This window comes from Miniopterus natalensis, chromosome 16 (assembly GCF_054644295.1).
Source record: "Miniopterus natalensis isolate mMinNat1 chromosome 16, mMinNat1.hap1, whole genome shotgun sequence".
In the NCBI taxonomy this organism is placed as follows: domain Eukaryota; kingdom Metazoa; phylum Chordata; class Mammalia; order Chiroptera; family Miniopteridae; genus Miniopterus; species Miniopterus natalensis.
The window spans coordinates 23,653,113-23,660,058 of NC_142096.1; positions in this window are offsets into that span (position 1 = coordinate 23,653,113).

The following is a 6,946-nucleotide window of genomic DNA, read 5'->3' on the forward strand; positions in this document are numbered from 1 at the left end:
TATTGTTCCTATTTTCTACGTTTACAATGTACTTTTTAAAAAGTTTGTGAGTTTTCCTTTCTTGATTTAATTTATATTTTGGCCAGTTAAGATTTTTTTTGTTTTTCAATTAAATCAAAATTTATTATGAGATTATGTAATAGTAATATAAACGAAGTATAAAAAAGCCTCCACCATAACTCATCCACCAAAAAATCTAAAGCATTATGTAGGACTATATTATGGATCTGTCACTGGATATAACTTTATCTTGATAGCAAAAAGTATGGAAAATAAAAAACTCTAAAATTTCAAAATATGATTTTAAAGAAGTAGAAAATTCATTATGCTTTTGAGCCTACAGAGGCTAAAATTTAAATGAAAATCTTGTTGAAATAACTGCCGTAGATTATGCATCATTTCTGTAAATAAAAAATTTTGAGACTTGCCTAAACATGAGACATAGCTCCTTTTTCAAAACAAGTTATGAATAATATTTTTTTCTGAAAAGATTTTCTGCAGTGCACATCTTATTGAAGGGGAGCACCTTCCAACTGAGCAGTATGGGGCTCGAAAGAACAATTAAATTGTGGACTATAAAAGTGTACTATATTTTTAATGTCAAACTTCTAAAATCTGACTACTGAAACTGTAATAAAATAATTACATTTAAGAAATAAAATTTCAGACTTACTTTTGTGACACAGTTACACTCATCCAAAAATGTGTATTTGGTGTACTTCTAATTGTCTCATTTTATCAGTAACCTAGTTTCCTGTATACTTACCTTATTCTTTTTCTCTAATTTCCCAACATCTGTCTCATTCTTTTCTACTTGGAACCTTTGGGATCATCTTTAACCCTGGTATCCTGAAATACCATGATATGCTTTTGTGTTTAATCCATGTGCTGGGTACTCAGTGGATCCTTTTAATTTAGGAGACTCATGTCCTACATTTTTGGGAAATATTAAGATATTTTTGACAGAAACTTTATTTTTAAATTTTTAAATATATCCTTATTGGTTTCAGAGAGAGAAAAGGAGAGGGAGAGAGAGAGATAGAAACATCAATGATGAGCATGTACCTGAGCATGTACCCTGACCGGAATCGAACCCTGATCGCCTGGATCCTAGGTCGATGCTCAACCGCTGAGCCACGCCTGGCCGGGCAGAAACTTTAAATTATTATGCATTGGGAATGGCCTGCAAAGTTTCTGCTGAAAAATCATCTTATAGTCTTATGGCAGGTCCTTTGTAAGTAACTCGCTGCTTTCCTCTTGATACCTTTAGGATTTTCCCTTTCTCTTTAATTTTTGACAATTTAATAATGTGTCTTGGTATAGACCTTCTTGGGTCCATCTTGTGTGGGACTCTGTGCTTCCTGGATCTGAATGTCTCTTTTCTTCCCCAGGTTAGCAAAGTGTTCAGCTATTATTTCTTCAAATAAGTTTTCTGCCCTTTAAGAAGGAAATTTTACCTTTTGCAATAGCATGGATGGACCTGGAGATTATTATGCTAAGTGAAATAAGCCAGTCAGAGAAAGACAAATACCATATGGTCTCACTTATATGTGGAAACTAATGAGCAAAATAGAATGAAGAACAAAGTAGAAACAGAGGCGTGGATACGTGGACCAGACTGACAGCTGTCAGAGGGGAAGGGGGCGGGAATGGATGAGAGAAGGTGAGGGGATTAGTCAAAGAACATATAAGCATAACCCTTAGACACAGCCAATAGTGTGGTGATAGCCAAAGGGAAGGGAGGAGCTGGGTGGAGGCCAGCAAAGGGGGAGAAAATTGTAACATCTGTAACAGTGTCAACAACAAAAACAAAGAAAAATAAAATGAAAAAAAAAGTTTTCTGACCTTTTGTCTTTCTCCTCTCCTTCTGGAACACCCGTAATGAGAATTTATTTATTTATTTATTTATTTATTTATTTATTTATTTATTTATTTATTTATTTATTTTTTAAATATATCTTTATTGATTTCAGAGAGAGGAAGGGAGAGGGAGAGAAAGACAGAAACATCAATGATGAGAGAGTCATTGATCAAGCCCATAACCCAGGCATGTGCCCTGACCGGGAATCGAACCCCGATCGCCTAGATCCTAGGTCGACACTCAACAGCTGAGCCATGCCCAGCCAGGCGGTAATGAGAATTTAGTACACTTGATGTTGTCCTAGAGGTCCCTTAAACTGCCTTGTTTTTAAAATTCTTTTTTCTTTTTGCTGTTCAGCTTGGGTGATTTCCACTACTCTAACTTCCAGGTTGTGGATTCATTCTTCTGTATCATCTAATCTCCTTTCATTCCTTCTAGTGTGTTTTTTCATTTTGGTTATTGTATTCTCTAAAGGAGATTGGTACTTTCTCACATTTCTATCTCTTTATTGAAGTTCTCACTGTACCCATCCACCCTTCTCCTGAGTTTAGTGAGCATCTTTATGACCATTATTTTAAAGTCTTTACCAGGTAGATTGCTTATACTGTATCTCCATTCCATTTAGCTCTTTTTCTGTGGTTTCATTTTGTTCTTTCATTTGAAACATGTTCCTTTCTCTAATTCTCTGTGTTTGTTTCTATGTATTAGGGAGATCTTCTCGTCTTGAGGAAGTGGTCTTATGTAGGAGATGTCCTGTGGAGCCCAGCAGCACAATCCCCTCTGGCCAGCAGAGCCAGGTACTCCAGGTTTTTCCCTGTGTAAGCTTCATGCACCCTTCTGTTGTGGTGGGACTATGACTGTTGCAGGCATGCTGTTGGATGGGACTGGCCCCCAGCATGGCTGGCTGAGAGGCCTGGCCTGTGCCTACTGTGGGTGCGCTATGGGCTGGTGTACCCATTTTCAAATCATTGTTATTGAGACGCTGAGAGAACAACAACATTAAAAATTTTTTGGAAAAAAATAATTACTCTCTCACCTTTGAAGCACTCATTTTAATTTATGCATGTTACTTTATAGTCCTATTGATAGGTAAATATTTTTATATAGGTGCAATTTCAGATTCTTTTTCTTAAAATAATGACATTATTTGAAAGTTTCTTTTTCAAAAGCTAGTGTTGCCATTTACCTCTGTAGGTGACTTTTAATAAGCCTATGTTCACAAACATCAAGTGCGAAGGGCTGAAAACGAGAGCCTTGCCATTACATAATCTTGGCACTGATTACTAAAATCTCTAGCATGTTATTTGACCTTCCCAGCTTGACCTAAATTTCATTTTATGCTCATGTTTTAAAGTATCCCACCCCCAATATTTTATTCAATTTTGTGGGAAAATAAATAAAGTATCTGATGTTTTAAGGAACTATATAACAATTTTTTAAAACAACCAAGACTTGTTTAGCTTACTTACAATAGAGTGGCCAAGTGTTGCCATGAAAGATGAAACATCACCAGGACAAAGTACATGAGAAAATTATCGGGAGCATCACCTTTACAAAGGAGAAATAAAAAGAAGAGGAAAGCTTTAACTTGCCAGGAGGTCAAGTCTCCTAGAAAGAAAGTATTAGGTACTGTTGAATTTCCATGACTTTTCTAATTTAGTATTTTAAGGATCACTAAGCTGTAATTTTTATCTAGAAAGACTTCTGCAAAAGAAGTGCTGGTTTTCTTAGTTTAACTGCCTGTTATGAATTCAGATTTTATATATTACTAAACATACTTGCAAAATTCTGTTATATTCTTATTCAAATAGAGATGGGAAAAGTATTCTAGAAGAACCTAAAGAAAATATATTTGAAAATAATACTTTGGTGATTTTTCTATGATTTTTCAAAGCACATTTAAAATTGTCTCACTGCTTCTTTTCTGTTTTTTTCTAGTAGGAAAATTATAACATCTTAAATACTGAAAGGCTTTAAATAGCTGAGATGATTTACAGAAAGCACTAAAAGAATAGTCCTCAGATCTACAATATACGTCATTCATCTTTCTCTGAGAATAAATCTTTGTTCTTGTTTCATATCACACATTGATGATGAATGGTTTAAGAAGGTCTTCTAATCACTCCTGCCTTCAGATACAAATAAATCATGATCTAATCTAGAAGGATAAATTTTACGCAGGGAGCTAAAACACTTTTCTAACACTGCCTGTTTTCCTTCTGGTTGTGTAAATCCAACCTGCTGGGCTGACCTCAGAGTCTACGCCTAGATTTACATTAAGGCCCCTGGTAAACTCAGTCCCAGGCATAATCTGTCCAGATAGCATAGTTCATCTTTGATGTTTTCCATCTCCCCTATTGGGGCCTCTTTTCTTTCAGGCCACACCTGCTGTCTTGCCTGCCACGCACCTGTGATAACAGCCCTGGGCTAGGGTCGAAGGTGGGCTGGCACTGGGAACATTCTGGGGGGTTGAACCTGAGTTTCATTTCCACGTTACTGTTCCTCGTTTTCTCAACGAGGCTATTTCCTCTCAGACAATTCTGTTAAAGATCCCTGAAGACTCAGAGGAATATGGCTCCAAGTGTAAAGTTTGCTCACTGTAATAGGAAAGTTTTTTTTCTCCTGGAGAAGCAGACTACTTTTACAACACATGATTTGTTTCTGTGTGGCCATGTCTATGTTTCAACCGTGTGTTGCTCACAGGATGAGCATACAGTGACTGACAAAATGAGATCAAGAGCAGACTGAAGCTGGGGATGCTGAGGTTCACATCCCCTTTTTTGCACAAGTCTTTTTGAGGCTTTGGAAAAGGCCTCAGCAATGTGTTCACACAGTAGATGTTTTCTCAAAATTTGCAAAATAAAGACATTCACCCTCAGTTAACAGTATCCTCTTGCCCCTTGACTTCCTTTCGGCCGCACTTGCCCTTGTTGCATGTGTTGCAGTGGCTGTGGGTATTACAGGATTCTGGTAAGGGGAAGTTTTCAGTTGGTGATACATTTATCTAGAAAAACTTCTGCAAAAGAAGTGCTGGTTTTCTTAGTTTAACTGCCTGTTATGAATTAGGTACCGTTTAGGTTTCATAAAATACATGTATGTGGTTTGCAGTCATTTCTGTGATTAAACTATAGCTACGAGTCCTGGGAAGGGAACGGCTTCCGTGAATACTTCTGCCTCTCACTGTGCTGACCCACCCGGCATCGCGAATAGGTGCAAGCGAATGGGTCCTGTCGCACCTCTGAACAGGACCATGTAGGTAAGTGGTAGAGAAACATGTCTTAAATATTCTAACCTAGTCTATGGAAAATTCTTCCAGTCATCATATGTATAAAATTGCAAGCAGAGGATTCAGCTTGAATTAAAGCCAACGCGTAACTATAGCTTTCCAGTTGGAATGTATATGATGATGCAGCATCTGCAGTTACCAAGACACCATATATGTCTTCCTTTTGTGACGTGAATAGTGTGACATTGAATTGATCAAAATTCTTTTGGTATTAGGGCACGAACCTGTAGCAGTACTAAAAACAGCGAATATGTCTATGTATGAGGTTGGGATGATTTATACACCCTAAATTTCAATATCTAAAACAAATTTTGTCCTGGCCAGGTCGCTCAGTTGATTGGATCATTGCCTCCTACACCAAAAGGTTCTGGGTTTGAGTCCTAGTCAGGGCACATACTTAGGTTGCAGGTTCAATCCCTGATCCAGGCGTGTATGGGAGGCAACTGATCAATGTTTTTCTCTCTCCCTCTCTCTCTTAAACCAATAAAAAACATATCCTTGGGTCAGAATGAAAAAAAAAGTAAATAAATAAAACAAATTTTGAACAACTATACTGGAGAAAAACCTAAATCACATTCCATTATCTTTATAGAAGATGATAGTGAAAAATAGCTGTTGCATAAAGGAGCTACCAAAGAATATCAAACCAAAAGAATCTGGAAGTATTATAATGGTATGTCAGGCAGTTAATTAATAAAAATATGCGATTTTCCTGGAGTTTGTATTATTTGTGGTATTTCTCAGCATTTAAAAAAGTTTAAACTTACTGTGATTTTTAGTATTCTAATTTTTACCTAATTTTGCACTATTTTCTTTTCACAGGGTCCCAGTTATGTCAACTTCTGTCTGTATGAAACCCAATCTGCCTCTGAATGAGACAAGAAGGGCTGAGTCAGGCTGAGCCCTGGCATCTGACACAATGAGCTAATAAAGTAAGAAATTAAATTAGTAAGAAAAGATAGGGTCAAGGGACTATAAGGTAGGAAGGAGTGGGGTGAGTTTTGTTTAAATAGTACATTTTCTGTTAGTGAATATAATGGGCACATGTTTAGATGATATTACTTAGAGAGTATGTGACTTGATTATATATTTAAATTTTTACTGAATTTATTGAACTCCACTGCCTTTCTCCCATTCTAAAATGTCTTATTAGCTGCTTAGCACTGAAGGAATATCAGTGTTAAACATTTTTTAAAGCCTAGTTTTGGGTTTTTTGTTTGTTTGTTTGTTTGTTTTGCTACCTAGATTTTTAAATGCATTCTTCCATTTATATTAGAAGAATTTTATCTAAACTACACAACCCAAAACATATAGTAAAATACTCACGGGATTACTGAATTAAATTATCTTCCCTACCTACTTCTCTAGGGCTCTGACGAGGGGAGCCTACTTTTCATCTCAAGTATATTTACAAACTCAGCTCCTTAGAAATTGTAACTAGTGTCAGGCACATGAAAAGCAATAGATTACCACGCATTCTAGAACCAGTTTTCTTGGTTCTGCCTCTATAAATCCTTGCTATGGTGATTAGTTAATTCTTACTCTTCATTCCAAAGGTCTGAAGTTCTGGGGCAAGCAAAGGCACATTGTTGGTGGCAGATTCTTGTCCTTGGAATTTGCATTCTTTGTTATCCTTTTGAAATTGGGTGGTTTCTGATCCTATCTACCCCACATACCTAGTGCCTCATAAAGTGCTATGCACTGTTGGTTTCCTATGGACTGACTCTCATAGCGAAGGGTAATGATGTTGCAGGAAAACCACAGAGTAACTCTCTTCTGTTTCCACTACTGTTCGAATT